Below are 18,416 nucleotides of genomic sequence, written 5' to 3'. Positions count from 1 at the left end.
TTTGGTCGACCGCTCGAACAATTGCTATGACGCACACTGACCACCAGGGGGCAGACTCTCTGACTGGTAGGTTAGCTTGCTGCTGGGGTCCAGCTGGTTGGGACTGGGCAAGATGGGCCGGACATGCTCTGGAGCCCTCCCACAGCCCCTCCCCGGCTGGCTGGCCTTCATCAGCCCCAATCGGGACTGGGCGAGATGGCCCCGATTGGCCTGATTGCCAGCCAGGCCAAGGGACCCCACCTGTGCATGAATTCATGCACCGGACCTCTAGTATATATATAAAAAGCATAACGATAAGATGAATGCCCAAGGATGTGCCTCTCAATTTAGATTAGAGCATCAGCTGTCCCAGAGGCTTCCTGTTTCCTGTCTTCACAAGCAACCCCTGCCCCACCAGCCCCGAGACCACCACTGTCCTGCCTTCTGTGTTGATCATCTCGTTCCTCTCTCTCAAAGTGGCTCCTAGCTCATGTGTGTCACCAAGCAGCAGTGTCTGGCTTCCTTGTTTGAGGGCCTTGTCAAATGCTATCTTTCTGCACCTCACTTAAAAAAAATCTTTATTAATTTCAAAGAGGAAGGAAAAAGGAGAGATAGAAACATTAATGATGAGAGAAAATCGTTGATCTGCTGTCTCCTGCATGCCTTACACTGGGGATCGAGCCCACAACCCAGGCATGTGCCCCGAGGAGGAATCGAACTGTGACCTCCTGGTTCATAGTCGACACTCAACCACTGAGCCACGCCGGCTGGGCTGCACCGCACTTCTTTCTGTTAGGCTCGGCCTTGCTGTTTGTGCTGTGATGTTTCAGCATCCTCCACTACCAGACAGGCCCTCAGAGCTGAATTTATACTGTTCCCCAAAATTTCCTCTTTTTTCCCCCCCTAGTGCAAGGGGAAGTTTATTTAGCAAGCAAAGTGAAAGTATACTTGAAGAGAAGAATCTGCCTTGGCCTTTTAGAAAAGCACAGAGACCGAACAAGTGAGACAGCTGGGCTGTGTGGGCTGAGGAACAAGCAATAGAGGCAGAAGAAGGGCCCTTGGAGACAAGTTTCAGGGGTTTGCTTGCTGCTCTCCTGTTTTCAAGTCTCGTGAGGAACCTTAGAGCTTAGGAGGAAAAACCAAAGATGCACACCTGAAGAAAGAAGCCTCGGGTGTGCTCTAGAGCAGCGGTCGCCAACCTTTGGACCACCAGTGGCGACCCCCGTTCGAGAGAGAGAGAGAGAGAGAGAGAGAGAGAGAGAGAGAGAACGCCTTCTCTTTTTAACGGTGAAGAAATGGGAATTCTAGTTTTTGATTACTGCATCCATAAATTTTCCATAGCAACAACTCAAATGATAAATCAATTTATCCAGGATGTCTCATAAAGAAATCCCTTTTTATGTACAGTTAGATTGCCGCACGGTTTTTACTATTGTAAAAGCCAATGCTATGAACATTCTTTGCATGTATCCTTGTGCACTAAGCCATTTATTTTCCACAAGATCAATTCCAAAAGGTAAAATTGGGGATGTAAAATATATATATATATATTTAGTGCTTTGAAATGTGCATTGCCTAATTGTGTCCCCAAAGTCCAAATTTAGTAGGTACACCCTTCATTACCAACATATAATGATTCTTTCCTCAAATCCTTGCAAAACTATTATCTTTGTTTAATCCATGTCAACTTGATGAATCATGAATTATATCATTATTTATGTTTGCATCAATTTAATTGCTAATGAAGTTGAACTCTTCTTTCATAAGCTTATTAGGCATTTGCATTTCTTCACTTTGTTTGTGAATCTGGATTTGATCTCAATAAGTTTGTTTAATAATCTTGTTTGCATTTTGTATTTTCTTACTCACCAATTAGTTTTGGAACTTGTATAACTCATTTTATTGCGTACATTACTTAGCATAATTTCCTTTATTATTCTCTCAAGAGGCTGGAGTTCTATGAGTAATTTATTTACACATTTATTTTTAAGGATGGGAATGGCCACAATTCTTTCTGAATACTTGCATTTTTGAGAATGTCCTGGTTGATATGGACTGTTGGAGTCTCTATCTTTCACTTTCAGATGGCAGTATCGTCCTGGTGGTTGGTTGGCTTTCTTCCTTCCTTCCTTCTGTCTGCCCTTCTGTCTGTCGTCACTCATTCATTCATCCAACACACAGCTGGGCAGCGTGGGACTGTGTCCTTGTTCTCTGCTGGCGTTTAGTGGGATGGAAGAGAAGATGGTGCCCTCTGTGTGGACTTCTTTTCTTAAATTTTCCTGGTGGTTGGCCCTTCCAGGATATCCTTGAGCCTTTTGGTTATCCATGCGATGTCCTCCTGAATAATGTCTTTGCTTATTGCCTTTTCTCTATCTGCTTTGATATATATATTGCAATTCCTGTTCTACAGGTGACTTCTAAGTCTCTGCCCTTTTTACTTATTGTCTTTTACTTCAAGTATTAGAAAAATTGCATGAGCTGATTTTTCTGAATCATTAATTTTTTTCTGTAGTATTGGATCTGTTACTAACTACATTTACTGTATGGTTTCTTTCTTAAAACAAATGTTAGATTATTTATTAAAGTAACTACACAATTAAAGTTATATAATATCTAAAGGCTTGTCATGTGAAAGAACTCCTTCTGCCTGTTTTTCCCTGTTCCTGTCCTTTCCCCCACAAACAAGCACCTTTGACATTTTTAAAGCTATTTCTTTGTGTACTTCCTTTTCTACGCCTAAATAATAAATATTTACTATTTCTTGATGTATTCAATTCTGACATTATTTATTTCATGCTACTATAGATGGGGTCTTAGCACTATTCACTCCCCAAACCCCTCCATGTTTCCAGTATTATGACATCATTATTTTAATTGAATCAATAAAAATTATTTATATTGTTGTGACTCTATAACTGTTAGTTACCACAAGCCAAGTTGTATCCTATGCTTGTTTTTGTTTTTGTTGTTCAGCCTTTTGCTTTCCTGGGAATGTGTACTTGTCTTTCTTTTCTTCTTGAAATCTTGCTGAAAGTATTGTATTTATACCTCTTGCTCCCAAACCTGTGTGTCTTAGGCATTCTCTCTAGAGGCATTTTTGTGGGAGCCCAGCATCTAGGGTCTCACCAGGCCCCTTTGTGGACGGGTTGCTCCCCTGGCTGCCAAGCATCTTGCCTAAGCCTAGCCTTGATTTCTCTTCCAGGTCATGTCCACTGTTTTTCTGAGTCCCAGGTCTTCCTTTATTTTCTGGATTATCGTGGTTTTGCACAATAATTCTTCAGTGTTCAAATGTGCTTATTGGCACTTGTACAGCATATAGACCAAGGGGGGCAGAGAAAAGAACCCCACCCCTCCTTTTTAAGACTTGCAAATTGAAGGAACATTTTGAATCATTTAAAGAACACTATTAGTTTAAAATGCCCATGAACAGTTTTCTGTTACCAATTATGCATTGGAATACCAAAACTGAAATGTTTTAGTATCTCCTTAAACTTTGCTACAGTTCACATCACCATTATTAACCACACATGTGCCAGCAGTGTGATAGATGTTGACTTAAGTCTAACGTAGCTGTTGACTAGATAGTTGCTTGTTATTTCTGTCTTCAGATAGCTTAGGGCCTATGGAGCAATAAATGCACACAGGCATGGAGGAGAGGAGAAGCAGTTTACTTGGTGTGTGGAGTGGAAGAAGGCTAGTCTCTGGCCTTTCAAATGCCATGGGCCATTGCTTCTTTGTTAGTGGAGGGGAAATGATTACTTCGCTCCTGTAAATCTTGAAATTTTGGAATTAGCCCCCATCAGAGAAAAAGCCCAGGCCATAGGTGTGATGAAAAGTTGGGAAATGTGAGAAATTCAGTCAATACCTTGCTTTCCAATAGGGTTAGAAAATGGAGTGCAACATAACAAAAATCCTGGCTACTAGAATGGTAGTTTGCCATGGATAGAAGTGACTAGTTTTCACAGAATCTATATATATATATAAAAGGCTAATATGCTAAATGTCTGAACGACCGATAACTATGATGCGCACTGACCACCAAGAGGCAGATTCTCAACACAGGAGCTGCCAAGCTGCAGTGACTTGGCAGAGGTGGTTCTCGGGTGATGCATCCCGAAACCAGAGAGCCAGCAGTCCCGGATTGGAAGAGAGATGTCCGAGGGGTCCCAGATTGAAGAGGGTGCAGGCCGGGCTGAGGGACCACCCACCTCCCATGCACAAATTTCGTGCACCAGGCCTCTAGTCTATATATAAAAGCCTAAGCAACTATCCGACTGTCCGACTGTCTGACCATCCATTAGCTATGACGCGCAGTGACCACCAGGGGGCAGACGATCAACACAGGAACTGCCAAGTGACAGCACCCTTGCAGAGTGCCCTCTCGCACTCTGGGACCCTTTGGGGGATGTTGGACTGACAGTTCAGCCTGATCCCCACAGGCCAGGCTGAGGGACCCTGGTATTAGCATAGCCAATGGACATAGACACTGCAGCTGTGGGGGCTTGTCCTGGGGGATGGGAGTGGCCAGGGAGGGATCGATGGGAGAAAAAGGAGACATACGTAATATTTTAAACAATAAAAAACAAAAACAAAAACTAACAAAACATGGCTTACTTCAAATCATTAAAATGCTTCTGGTTTTGGTTCCCTCAAAGTAACATAATTTAGCTGTAGGTAGTTATTTTAGGAGGTCTTCTCAGGAAGCACAGTGAGGGGTAGAGGTGAGACAGGAAGGGCAAAAGCCTGCAAAGTGTGGGTTGATGATCCCTGGGGATCCTCTGGGGGACTGTATAGCACATGTCCCAGAGTTGGCCCAATGAAGGTGAGGAGGCTGGGAGTTTGAACCCCAGAACTGTCATTTTTCAGTGACTGAGATCACTTCTAGAGGCAGTAACTTCCTGATAACTTCTGGCCGGCCCTGCCTCAGGCCCAGCACCCTCCCAGAGCCTGGTGGGGTTTTCAGGCTCCAGCTCAGAAGTCTTGGGCTTGTCAGCTGTTGTCCACTGACACTGCAGGTGACTTCTGGGCTGGGGGACACATCAGGCTCTGACAGCATCTGCTGCAGGGGGCTAACCTGGGAAATTTTAGGGCAGCTGCACTGACAGATAAACACACATGCGAGCTGACCTCAGACCCCTCAGCATGACCTTCCATGGCCTAAAACTCCCTCTGGGGCCTGAAGGCTGGAGCTGTGCCAGCATGTGCTGTGCAGTGTGTAGACCAGGGGTCCTCAGACTTTTTAAACAGGGGGCCAGTTCACTGTCCCTCAGAGGGCCGGACTATATTTAAAAAAAAACTATGAACAAATTCCTATGCACATAGCTTATTTTGAAGTAAAAAAACAAAACGGCAAAAACACCCGCATGTGGCCCGCGGGCCGTAGTTTGAGGACGCCTGGTGTAGACCAAAGGAGACTTAGCTAAGCAAGAAAAATGGGAAAGGCAACTGAACACCCCACTCCCACCCCAGTTATTTTTGCACGCCTAAGAGGGTTTTCGTAAACAATGGGGAATTAGAAAATAAAATTAGCTTGCATGATTTCAGATGGGAACAGATGCCTGCTTGCTTGATTTTTAAAAAAATCCCCACAAAAACCTCAAGCAGAGTTAATAATGTATGAAAATTAGGTACCATGTGTGCACTTTGCTTCATAATGTTCTTATTAAGCAGCAAGTTGATTTAAAAATAACACAATGTGACAATTGACATAATGGCAGACTCTGTGGTGTGTACGGAAACATTCGCTTTGAATGTTCTATCAGGTTTTCCATTACACAAGTACATTTATAAAAAGCTTTCAGAATTATCATATACTATGAAATTATATCAATTTACAATTCAATAAAACAAACTGCCCCAATACAAATTATAATTGCTTTTTAAAATATGGCTTAGCCAGCCCTGGCCAGTGTGTTTGGAGCGTCATCCTGTACACTGGAAGGTCTCAGGCTCATTTCTGTCAGGACACATACCCTGATTGCGGGTTTGGTCCCTGGTTGGGGCACGTACAAGAGGTAACCAATCGATGTTTCTCTCTCACATTGATGTTTCTCTCTCCCTCTTCCTCTCTCTCTAAAATCAATAAACATATCCTCGACTGAAGAATAAAAAAAATAGCTTAGCCAACTAGAGATAACTATGGAAGTAGTTTTCTATTGATTATCTAAAACTCCACAGAAGATTCATATTTCTGTTGTCTCAAATTTTTGCCAATAGCATTTGCTGATTGGAATTTGTCTTCTCTTCTTTCCCCTTTGCACCCTCTGCCACTCTGGCTTGTAAGTAGCAGAAAGATACAGGGAGAAACAAAGGGTCATCGACCCACAGGTTTCCAATAGCTCAAGGGATGTCCTGGTTTTGAAGGCAAAACGAGTCTCTACGAAGTTGACACATGGGCATTGGGCCAGCAGGTGGAGGTGTCCTCTTCTAGAGTTTGAGTGTAAGCCTCTGTCATTCCCTAAAGAAACCACTCTTGGTGGTGTCCCAGTCCATGATGGAAGGGTAGCTGGCTGCTCTAGGTGCTGGGCTGGTGCCTTTGGGGTTTATTATCTGCAGGATAGTGCTGACGGTTACCTCCCTGTTGATGGGGTCTAGCAGAGTGCACCCCTGAGGCACAGGGAAGCCCAGTAATCAGGAGGTTCATTGCTGATCAATTATGTATGTACTAGAGGCCCGATGCACGAAATTCGTGCAAGGGCCTTGGCCCCGGTCCCTGCCCGCCGCCATGACAGCCGGGAGCCTCTGCCGCCTCTGCCGCAGCCCCTACCCACTGTGGCTTTGTCCAGAAAGAAGGACATCCGGAAGGACATCCAGTCTAATTAGCATATTACGCTTTTATTATTATAGATGTATTCTACAGCAAGCTTTACATTGCCTTGAAATTTTAAGTTATTCAACAAGACAAATATCAGTTCATTTCAGATATCAAATAGCTGCAGGGTGAGGGAATGATCCCACAGGGCAGTTTAAGTGATTTGACAGTCAGGACATTTTGTACTGGTGGTGGGAGTTGATAGGAAAGACAGTGAGCACTGATGGGAGTTTGAAAGCTATTGACATGAGTTAACGGGCTAATAGGTTTGGGGCATTTTGTGGAAGGGAACCGGGTTGGCATGTCCTTCCTTGGCAGCTTCCTGTGATTGTCCAGTTGTGCCTCCTGACATCAGCAGGGCCGCAGGTGTGGGCCAGCACCCTCAGAGTAATAGCACCTTGCAGCATTTTAAAGCGTAATTGCAGAGGAGACATTTGATCTTTATGACTTGCACCATGAGGCTTTCTTGGAATCTTTGCAAGGGGTTGGTTGGAACAGAACTTTTCCATCTACACTATGGTCTATAAAAATCATAGCAACTGACTTCACGAGGTTTGAGTTTTTCTTTTGTTATTTTCTTCACTCTCTAATTAGGTTTTGCTCATATGCAGGACAGAACAGTCTGGCAGGAAGCATTCAGTATTAAAATTACTCAAAGGCAGGGCTGTGCCTGGCATGGCCCTAGCAAGAGTAGAGATAGGGTTTGCTGCCCTGGACCCGTTGCCCACCCCAGAAGCCCCTGTCCAGGTGAGCATTGGCTCCGAAAGGAGGCCAGGTCACCCGGGCACTTGGCAAGGAGTTCAGAGACCTGGCACTCTTCCCAGCCTGGTTGCTGCTGGATGTGGCCTTGGGCGTGCTCTCTCTCAACTGACCGCACCTCCACTGCACTCAGAAGCAATCTGAGGAGAATAACAAGAATGTCTGCCCTTGACTTCTTGGAATGCCAAAGGTGACAGATTGTCAGAATGTAAGGGGCCATTTATTTCCCAAGTGTGAAGACAGGCTTTAAAGAGCTAAAATGAACATTTCAGGTTATGCCCATGGGCCGTTGAGGAAGGAGGCGCTCTTTTTTTTTGGTCAACAGTAGGCTCAAAAAAGAGGAAGAGTGAGATCTGCAATGGTGTTCATGGAGTTCTGAGGAAATATGAAGACATCAGAGAGAAGCTGTAACTTCTCACCGTCAGTTCCCCAAATCCTGTTGGAAGCCATTTTCAGGCACCGTCTCATTCTGCGGGCCCCTTCTATCAGGAGTCCTGGGCACCTGTTTTGCAAAGAAATCGGTTTTCTAGAGCCCCTTCAAGACTGTATCTAGTGCCTAACAGCCGGGTAGGATGATGCTCCCGGGAGCCAGGCAGGGGTGTTGGCGACAGCAGACGCAGATCGTCTCTGAAGCTCTGTGTAAACCCTCCCAGCCTGGGCGGGTGTCACCAGCTGCAGGGCAGCCCACCTGCCTGAGCTTCTCCTGGAGCAAGTGGCATCTTTGGGAGGCCTGGAGTCTGGCTGTCCTGGAGTCTGGCTGTCCACTGAGTGCTCACATTTACTTGTCAAGGTGTTCCTTGCAGCTCATTAGTGTCCATGGAAGCCTGAAGTTACTCACTTTGTTTGATGTCCTTGTCACACCGGGCCATCCTGCGGTGTGAAAAATGCTTCAGAGGTGCTGTTTTGGGTGTGAAAGAACAGGACAGGTAAGAACGATTCCCTGTTTACTTGGTATTTCACACGTCTCAGAGCATGGGCACATGCTGCAGTCTGTTCGCAGTGCCCTGGGCAGTCAGCCTGGGAGGTGGCAGCCTGTCATTTATTGAAGAGAGGTGGAGGCAGGGCGGAGTAAAGGAGTCTTTGCTTTTCTCTCTCCTGAGAGAATGGACTCACCTGTGGTGCACACTGCTGTGTGGGCCCCGTGCTGTCTCCTACTCTCAAATGCTGGTGAAGTGCTGTATAGTCACATAGCTGACATAAGCAAAATTTGGTACTTCCCTTCTTCCAGGGCCATCACCTGGTCATTCTTCAAACAAATCAGGTCCTATTCATTAATTTCTGCACTCATTCGTCCAGTGCTCTGTGTGTGCTACACTGTGCAAGCCACACCACTGTGGCTCTCTTACTGATGGGGAACTTGTGAAAAATGTGTTCCCAGACTCCCCAGCCTTCTGTGCAGCATGCTGTGCCTTGTCTGGTCTGTCCTCCAAGTGTTTGGTGACTGTGACCACCAGTAGTACCCTGACTCACCTGCCACCCCGAGATGGGGCAACTCCAGTTACTGCCGATGGTGCACCCTGACCATAATTCACCTTTGCTCTTTCCGGCTTTTCCTCAGTGGTCCCACCCTCACCTTGGCCTTTGCTCTTCAGGCTCCTTGTGCAGCCCTTGACTTTCCTGTCTTCAGTCATCTGTCTGTCTGTTTCTGATCAGATGACCTGCACTTCCTTATACTCCCGCTTTAATGTGCTGACAGTGAAGAGTGAATACACAGAGGATGATGCTGATCTCTGGAATTTGCATGCCTTCTTAGCCCTCCATCAGACCTTGACTCCCATCCCATCCTCAGCCCCAGTGTCCTTTGCCCTCCCTCACCTGCTTAGGTATACCTCAACCTCCCTGAACCTGGGGCTCACCCCCTTCTTTTAAAAAAAATTTTTTTAAAATTGATTTCAGAGAGGAAGGGAGAGGGAGAGAGATAGAAACATCAATGATGAAAGAGAATCATTGATTGGCTGCCTCCTGCACCCCCTCCCCCCCACTGGGGACTGAGCCCGAAACCCGGGCATGTGCCCTTGACTGGAATTGAACCCGGACCTTTGAGTCCGCAGGTCGACGCTCTATCCACTGAGCCAAACCAGCTAGGGCTCACCCCCTTCTTGAGGCCCACCACTCTCTGGCCACCCTGCGCTGCTCGCCGCCATGCTCTGATGCTGATTGCTTTCTTTGGCTGCCCCCTGTTCTGTGGCTGGGCTCTGGGAGTCCCTGCCCTGTCTGCTGGGCTGCACTTTCCCCTGATGCTAGCAGCTGGGCTATGCCCTGTTCCGTGACTGCCCTGAGTCAGTGGTTGAGCTTGGGGCCAGCCTCCTCTCCCTTACTCAGGTGTGCCTCTTCCACTGCCATTCACAGGCCACACAGGACAAGTACCAGGCACTCTAGAAGTCTGTCTCTAGGCCCGTGTTTATTTTGTGGCTTCCCTACCGCACTTCCTTGTGTCGCCTTGTTCCCAGTTGATTAAAGCCGAATGATTGTTGTATTTGATCCATGCTACTTCTTCAGCGATCAGGGCAAAACAGATAGGCGAACTGAGGTCCTGCAGAAGCTTGTGGTTAAATCACCAAGGAGCTGAACTGTGCTAGGGCCGGTTTTTCTTTAAATTAGACAAATAGAGATGGCCCTGAGATCCCTCCCTGCACATTTCTACCAATGAAGACAGGTGCCAAGAAGAACGACAGCTTGGCCGACTGTAAGCTGCAGGTAGACTGGCGGGGTTGCCAGCATCCCCAGCTTTCTCTACTTTAAAATGGGCTTAAAATAGTGCCTTCAGACCTGCCAGATGCTTAGAACAGGGCCTGGCTCGTCTTAAGTGGGGACATCCAGTTATTCACCTGGTAGACGGTCAGCTCCAGGAAGCCAGGCCTCTGCCTGGTTCCCCTCTGCCTCCCTAGAATCTAGAATAGGGCATGCCTTGTAGCTGGTGCTCAATAAAGATCTGTTAAATGAAGTTCCTAGGTTAAACAAGAGAGGGCCTGTGGCTCCTTGGGAAGAATATGGAGTTTGGTGTCTAGAGGCCTGGAGTTTGGTCCCATCTCAGCCACTCATATGCTGAAAATCCTTAAATAAGTCCTATAACCTGCAGAACATCCATTTTCTCATTCATTTCAGTGGGCATGTTATATTTTGCTTTGGGCAAACCTACCTGAGTGTGACTTACACAGTATGGAGCTTGATGTAACCTCCCCCGGTAGGACAACTGATTCCCTCACTGTGGTCCTGGACGTCTGTGTACCCTGGACGTCCCCTCCTCGTTCTGACAGTGTGGCCTGCCATCATTCCAAAGCTCCATTTTCTCCTGTCTCCTTGCACCTGTATTTAGAAGGGAGGATGCCTTTCCCTGAAGCCTCCCTGCAGCCCCTCAGGCCCTGTTGGCTGTGATTTCTCTCACATGTCCGGGTGGTAGCAGGGCCAGGCACTGCCATGTCTGAAGTGGAAGGCTGCTGTGCCAGCAGGGAGGGAGGAAGGAGTGTGGAGGAGTACTGTATGTGTGGTGCAGGCAGCTGGCGGTGGCTTCTCCAGGGGACGTTGATGATAACATACCTGTGATTGGGTTGTTAGGAGCAAGCAGGATCACATGGTGGAAGTGCAGCGTCCATAACAGGTGACCCATATCTATCCCATGGACATTACATTTGATACTTGTTAAAAAATAAAATGTGAATGCCCTAAGGTGGAGTCTGTTCTCTTCTGTGTGGCCACAGTCTCCACTATGCCCTATTGTCTCATACTTAGTTACTTGACTCATTTTGCTACCTGCTTGGTTCTTCCAGGCATTTAAGTTTGTAGGCCCTGTGGTAAAACATTGTAATATCCATGTTCAACTAGTTTATTCTTTTTTTTTTTTTGGTCTCTTAAAGCTTTTATCTAAAGTTTGTACTAACATTCTCAGTGGGTGTTGTTTTAGTGATCAACTCAAACCCAAAAAATTAAGCTCCAAAGTGTTAAGCTAAAGTCATTTAAAACAAATAATAGTGAGATATTTGGGGTTTTGTTTTTGTTTTGCACTTTACATCTCAAAGTGCAAAGACTGAAACTCCAAACCCTGTAATCAACGAGTTTATCCTTCTGTTATACAATTAGAGCAGGAATATCTTAATTACAATGAAAATCCCGTCTTTTCTCAGTGGATTTAATCACGAGTTGGGACAGTTTGGCTCTAGATATCTCAGTCTCCCCTGCTTTGGTCCCCCTTTTCTGAGATCCACCATGAGAGGTGCCGGCTGGCTATAAGATGGTGACCTGTTTGCGGCAGTTTCTGTGTGCCCAGAGCTGCCTCGAAAGGTTGGATTTCTCTCTGAGGCACTAGAGCCAGTATGGTTTGGACACTCTCATCATCTAATAAAAAAACAGGCAAACAAGAAACCAAAGGTACCCCACTTCAGTGCCTGTAGACCACGTGTTCTCAGGGCCTGCTGTGGTTTCTGTTCTCCTTGACATTCCGCTAGCTGCTCATTTGAAAGCTGCTGACATTATACATGATTCTATATGCACTACCAATTTCTTTCCTTTCTCTTATTTTTTCTTTTCTATTTGTTTCTTAAAAAAAAAATCAACTGCTTTCTTGCCTTGAGATGTAAATTCCACATTGTGGGTGCATTGGAGTTCAGTTTTCTGAGAAAAGGCTTAAGTTTATTAGGTGGGTTCACAGTGTTCTCATAGATAACTTTACTTTGAGGCATGGAGCCATATGTGTTTAGGATTGCTTTAAGATAAAGACTGTAATAGGCCGAAACCAGTTTGGCTCAGTGGATAGAGCGTCGGCCTGCGGACTGAAGGGTCCCGGGTTTGGTTCTGGTCAGGGGCACGTACCTTGGTTGCGGGCACATCCCCAGTGGGGGAAGTGCAGGAGGCGGCTGATCGATGTTTCTCTCTCATCGATGTTTCTAACTCTCTATCTCTCTCCCTTCCTCTCTGTAAAAAATCAATAAAATATATTTTAAAAAAAAGACTGTAAGAGGATCAACATTACACTTTTACAGAAACTTGGGTTGTGCCTGTTGCTTAAATAATTATCGCACCTGATTTACAAGCATGGTCCAGGATGGGGTGGAAGGTCAAAGTGGCTTTCCTGGCGCCTCTGAGTCAGTGTGGAATCAGAGGGGCGCTGGGAGGGCTGAGGAACTGGCTATGATTGGGAAGTGTTCCCCATCACCCCCCCAGGATCTGGCTTCTCAACAACATTAAAGAGTAGAAAGTGACTAACAGGTTGAAACACAAACAGACCTTTGCATGAGGTTGACTCTTAGCAGTGAGGGGAGGCTTGGTTTGGTTATATCGCTGGTTATATTTACATTTTCTATATTTACTCTAAAGAGGGAAACAAAACATTTTAAAAAGAAAAATCATGCTTTTTCAGTGTCTAACTTGGGTACATTTATGATTATATATATTGTGTATATATATGCAAAATCTGTAGCTACAAACACACATAATAAACACATGTATAAACACGTATACAGACACTGATGTAAATGTAAACTGCTGGCGACAGAAGGCAGTGTATCACAGTTCACTGCAGAACATTGATTTCCAGATGTTTGGATTTCATGAACTAGGAATTAAAAAAAAAAAAAAGAAAAAGAAATGGAAGGGTCGAGCATGGCTTGCCAATTTCATGTTTTCCAAGATCATTAAAACATTTTTTTTGGGTGCTGGATGTTAACTAGACTTATTGTGGTGATCATTTCACAAAACAGTTGACCCCTGAACAACACAGGTTTGAACTGCATTGGTCAAACATATGTAGATTTTTTTTCAATACATACTATAAATGTATGTTCTCTTCCTTATGATTTTTTCATAACATTTTCTTTTCTCTAGCATACTTTATTGTAAGAATATAGTATATAATACACATTACATACAAAATATGTGTTAATTGCTGGTTTATGTTATCAGTAAGGCTATTAGTAATTAAATTTTGGGGAGTCAAGTTGTACATGGATTTTTGATTGCACAGTGAGGGTGTGTATGTGGGTGTCAGGGCCCCTAATCCCTGCATTGTCCAAAGGTCAACTGTGATACAAATACTGAATCATTATTTTGTATACCTGAAACTAATGTTACATGTCAATTATATCTTAATTAAAATTTTAAATGAAATTTTTATTTTATGTAAAAAGCACATAACATAAAATTTACCATCCGAATAATCATTTATTTATTTATTTAAAAATATATTTTTATTGATTTCAGAGATGAAGGGAGAGGGAGAGATAGAAACATCAATGATGAGAGAGAATCATTGATTGGCTGCCTCTTGCATGCTTTTTTACTAGGGATTGAGCCTGCAATCTAGGCATGTGCCCTGACTGGAATCTAACCGAGATATCCTGATTCATAGGTCAACGCTCAACCACTGAGCAACACTGGCTGGGCCCTAATAATCATTTATTTTTATTTAATTTTTTAATAAATCTTTATTGTTCAGATTATTACAATTGTTCCTCTTTTTTTACCCCCATAGCTCCCCTCTACCCGGTTCCCACCCCACCCTCTGCCCTTACCCCCCCGCCCCCCCCACTGTCCTCATCCATAGGTGTGTGATTTTTGTCCAGTCTCTTCCCGCACTCCCCACACACCTTTTCCCCCGAGAATTGTCAGTCCACTCCCTTTCTATGCCCCTGATTCTATTATATTCACCAGTTTATTCTGTTTTTCAGATTTTTTTATTCACTTGATTTTTAGATTCACTTGTTGATAGATATGTATTTGTTGTTCATAATTTTTATCTTTACCTTTTTCTTCTTCTTCCTCTTCTTAAAGAATACCTTTCAGCATTTCATATAATACTGGTTTGGTGGTGATGAACTCCTTTAGCTTTTTCTTATCTGTGAAGCTCTTTATATGCCCTTCAATTCTGAATGATAGCTTTGCTGGGTAGAGTAATCTTGGTTGTAGGTTCTTGCTATTCATCACTTTGAATATTTCTTGCCACTCCCATCTGGCCTGCATAGTTTCTGTTGAGAAATCAGCTGACAATCGTATGGGTACTCTCTTGTAGGTAACTAACTGTTTTTCTTTTGCTGCTTTTAATATTCTCTCTTTGTCTTTTGCTCTTGGCATTTTAATTATGATGTGTCTTGGTGTGGTCCCCTTTGGATTCCTCTTGTTTGGGGTTCTGTGTGCTTCCTGGACTTGTAAGTCTATTTCTTTCACCAGGTGGGGGAAGTTTTCTGTCTTTATTTCTTCAAATAGGTTTTCAATATCTTGCTCTCTCTCTTCTTCTGGCACCCCCATAATTCTGATGTTGGTACACTTGAAGTTGTCCCAGAGGCAACTTACACTATCTTCATATTTTTGGATTCTTTTTTCTTTTTGCTTTTCCGGTGGGTGTTTTTTGCTTGTTTGTATTTCAAATCTTTGACTTGATTCTTGTGATCCTCTAGTCTGCTGTTGGATCTCTGTATATTATTTTCAATTTAAGTCAGTGTATGCTTAATTTCTAGTTGGTCCTTTTTCATATCCTCAAGGGTCTCGCTAAATTTATCGGCCTTTTCTAGAAAATTCTTGAAAAACCTTATAACCGTGGTTTTGAACTCTATATCTAGTTGTTTGCTTTCCTCCATTTCTTTCATTTGTGACCTGTTTCTTTGTCTCCACATTTTGGCCACTTCCCTGAGTTGATAGAGTGGCTTTGTGTGCTAGGTGTCCTATAGGGCCCAGTGGCTCAGCCTCCCCAGTTACCTGAGGTGGACACTCTTGGTGCACCCCTTTGTGGGCTGTGTGCACAGTCTTATTGTAGTTAAGTCTTGATTGTTGTTGGTATCACTGGGAGAAATTGACCTCCAGGCCAATTGGCTGTGAGGATCAGCTGTGTCTATGATGGGAGAACTTCTGTGCTGGAGACACCCTTATGAGACAAGACTTGCACCAGTGGGGCTTTGGTGCTCACTGAGTCTGCCCCTTGAGTGTGTCCCTTATGGATCTGAGGAGTTGTAATCTGGATGGTCCCACTCTGACCTCTGGGTACACTGGCTCTTGGATCTCCAAGGAGGTGCTAATTTAGCCTCTGCCTGAGGCCACCCAGCAGGTGCTACGGAGAGATCTGCAGATTTCTCTTCTTTGTTTGGGTTTTGGAGGTGCCTAGATGAGGCCCGCTGTGAAGCAATGCAAACGGCTGCAGGGCCTTGGGCCTTCTTTTGGATGTTCTGGGTCTCACTGACTCAGCTGCAGTTTGTTAGGTAAGTTTAGAATTCAGAGGACCAGTCCATTCATATGCAAAAGCCTCTGTGCACAGCTTGGATGGGGCGGAGTCTCAGGGCAGAGCAGACACCAATGGCTTCCCGTCAGCCCTGCCCTAAGAGGCCCTGGGGTCTCATTGTCCTGCGGTAATTGGTGCAAGCACCTCTGAGAGAATGCCGCCCTTGAGTTTCGCCCGCTGCCAGACAGTCCAGTTTCTCCTCGTATGAGTCTGGGTCCCCAGAGTCTTGCCTGGGACTGGAGTTCAGAGCAGTTGGGAGCTTTTGTCTCTCTCCCTATTGAGAAAGCCAGCCACATACTAAGTTGCCAGCCCTCTCCACGTGCGCGCCTCTGTACCTCTGCCTTCCGCAGCTCCTGTGAGTCTCAGTGTGCTTTTCTCTTTCCTTCTAGTTTTAGAATTTCCACTCAGCCAGCCTTCCTGTGGTTCTGGATGATGTCCGTTTTGTCTTTTAGTTGTAGTTTTGAAATTGTTGTGCGAAGCAGCAGTTTAGGTGTTTACCTATGCTGCCATCTTGGTTTCCCCTCCTAATAATCATTTTTAAGTTTTACAGTTGAACAATGTTAAGTACATACACATTGTGCAGTCCAGGATCATTTTGCAAGAGAGAAAGAGAGACTCCCATCTACTATCCTCATCCTATATAATAAAAGCCTAATATGCAAATTGACTGAATGGTGGAACGACTGGTCTCTAATGATGTGGGCTGGGGGCAGCTCAACGCAGGAGTTGCCCCCAGCCCACAGGCCTCAGGCCAGCTAAGGTGGGTGCCAGTGGGGACCCCCTCCTGATCGCCCCGCCTGTCGCCCCACAAATCGGCCAGGCTTAGGCACCCTACCCATGCATGAATTTTGTGCACTGGGCCTCTAGTCATTTCATAAAAGAAAGAGCATTTTAACATCAAAAGGGAAACAAGGAAGGAAGGCTGTCATCTTAGCTGCAAGAAATTCCTCCCTAACCTGTGGTAGAATAGTATCAAGAAAAATAATCATCCAGGGAAAAGAAATAGTATAGGGAACAACATAGCCAGGAATTCTGTACAACCATTACTCTGGTTTTTAAAATGGCTAACGGTCTGTCGTCCTTGCTCCAGGTCTTTCCTGCTTGAAGTGACTGCACATGAACTGTTTGTTACCAGGCTGTGGCGAGACAAGAGCTTTCACTAGAATGAAATGAGCCACACCACTAAGCACACAGTCCGGTAGCTGATACATTTTCCATAGCAAGTTTTTATCGAGGAAGGAAGCTGTGTGTTGGTTTACATCCTGGCACGAGTATTTTATCATCAGTGGTCCAAGTGCCAATAGCAAGCACTTCATGTAGTGGCTCTGGTCAGCAGCCCTGTCCTAGATCTGGTTGTGTTTTTATAGAAGTGCAAGTTAACAGTTGAAGCCCATATATATTGTTATGCAAAAGCCTCTGTGCACAGCTTGGATGTGATCACTATGATCCCATTCTCTTCTCTTTCTCTCCAAAGTTAACTAATGTACTGAAGTTGGTTTGTATTCTTCAGTCCATACTGGATCTTCATGAGCCCATTAGAATACATAGTGTTGTTTTGTGTAAATGGAATCCTGCTTTATACAGCTTTCTGAAATTTAATTTAGTTCATAACATGTTTTTAAGTTTTTAAAGACTTACCTATTCTGACACATGTAGAACTGCTTTACACTATTGCTTCTTGTGACTGCACCACATTATATTTACCTATCCTCCTGTCAGTGGACATTTGGGTTATTTCTAGTTTTTTGCTAATACAGACACACTGCAGTGTACATTCCTATGAGCCTTTCCTGCCCACATGAGTGTGAATTTATCTAGGGGAGTTACCTGGGAGGAGAGTCAGTGGGTCAAAGGTGAAGTGATGTCTTCATTCACAAAATCTAGTTAGCATGTTAACCAACCTAGTTGTTTAGTACCCAGCCTTTCAGGTAAACTAGGAATGGGAAAGATAACATTCTAAGTCAGCTATCCATAAAATTGGTTTTATGGACCAAATTGAGAGCTTCTGATTGTTGATCTACCTAATGATTTAGCTCAAAGTCTGTCTGTAATATAGAGATGATCTGGTGGTTTGCTCACAGTGACTTTTCTTCATCTTTGGAGAAGGAGCAGGAACCAGTTGAGAAAAGCCTGTCCTGTATTGTTTCCTCCTTTCCATGTGAACCAGAAAACGTTTGCAGTCGTGGTCTGGGAGGCAGATGGAACTGGGTGTTGCTGTCCCTTGGACTGTTACAGATGACTTTTTTGGTCCAAGAAAATCCCACGGATCAAAACTTGGCCAGTCTTCTCGGCACGTGTCTCAGCAGGCCTTTCTGGAGTGGCTGTGCTGTTGCTCAGACTGTCAGATGATCTAAGTTTCTTTTGATCATCTAGTCTGTGGTTTCTTTGGACAGTTTGGGGAGATATCCAGGGGAGAAGTAGACTCAGGATCCTTTGGGATTGGATGTTTCAGGCATGTCCCCAGATGGTCTGGAGGACATCTGAGAGGGTTCCTGTGGCCAGTGTCCCTGTGTAGCCACCACCAGCCTGGTAGGAGCACGTGGAGTTTTGGCTGTGGACAAGTTAAGTGCAGTCTCGAAGAACAAAAACGATGTCTGAATAATGTACTTTATTCATAGCCTCTCTCTTATCTTTAGAAAATAGTGGAGTGTTTTGATCACTCTTTAA

General features: G+C 44.7%; 1 protein-coding gene across 1 annotated transcript in view; it reads left to right on the top strand.

The window, feature by feature from the left end:
- DTD1 (D-aminoacyl-tRNA deacylase 1) overlaps window positions 1-18,416 on the top strand; it is a 162,381-nt gene that overhangs the window by 124,998 nt on the left and 18,967 nt on the right. The window lies entirely within an intron of this gene.

Source organism: Cnephaeus nilssonii (genome assembly GCF_951640355.1).
Source record: "Cnephaeus nilssonii genome assembly, chromosome: 11".
Taxonomy (NCBI): Eukaryota; Metazoa; Chordata; class Mammalia; order Chiroptera; family Vespertilionidae; genus Cnephaeus; species Cnephaeus nilssonii.
This window is presented reverse-complemented; position numbering and strand designations above follow the sequence as displayed.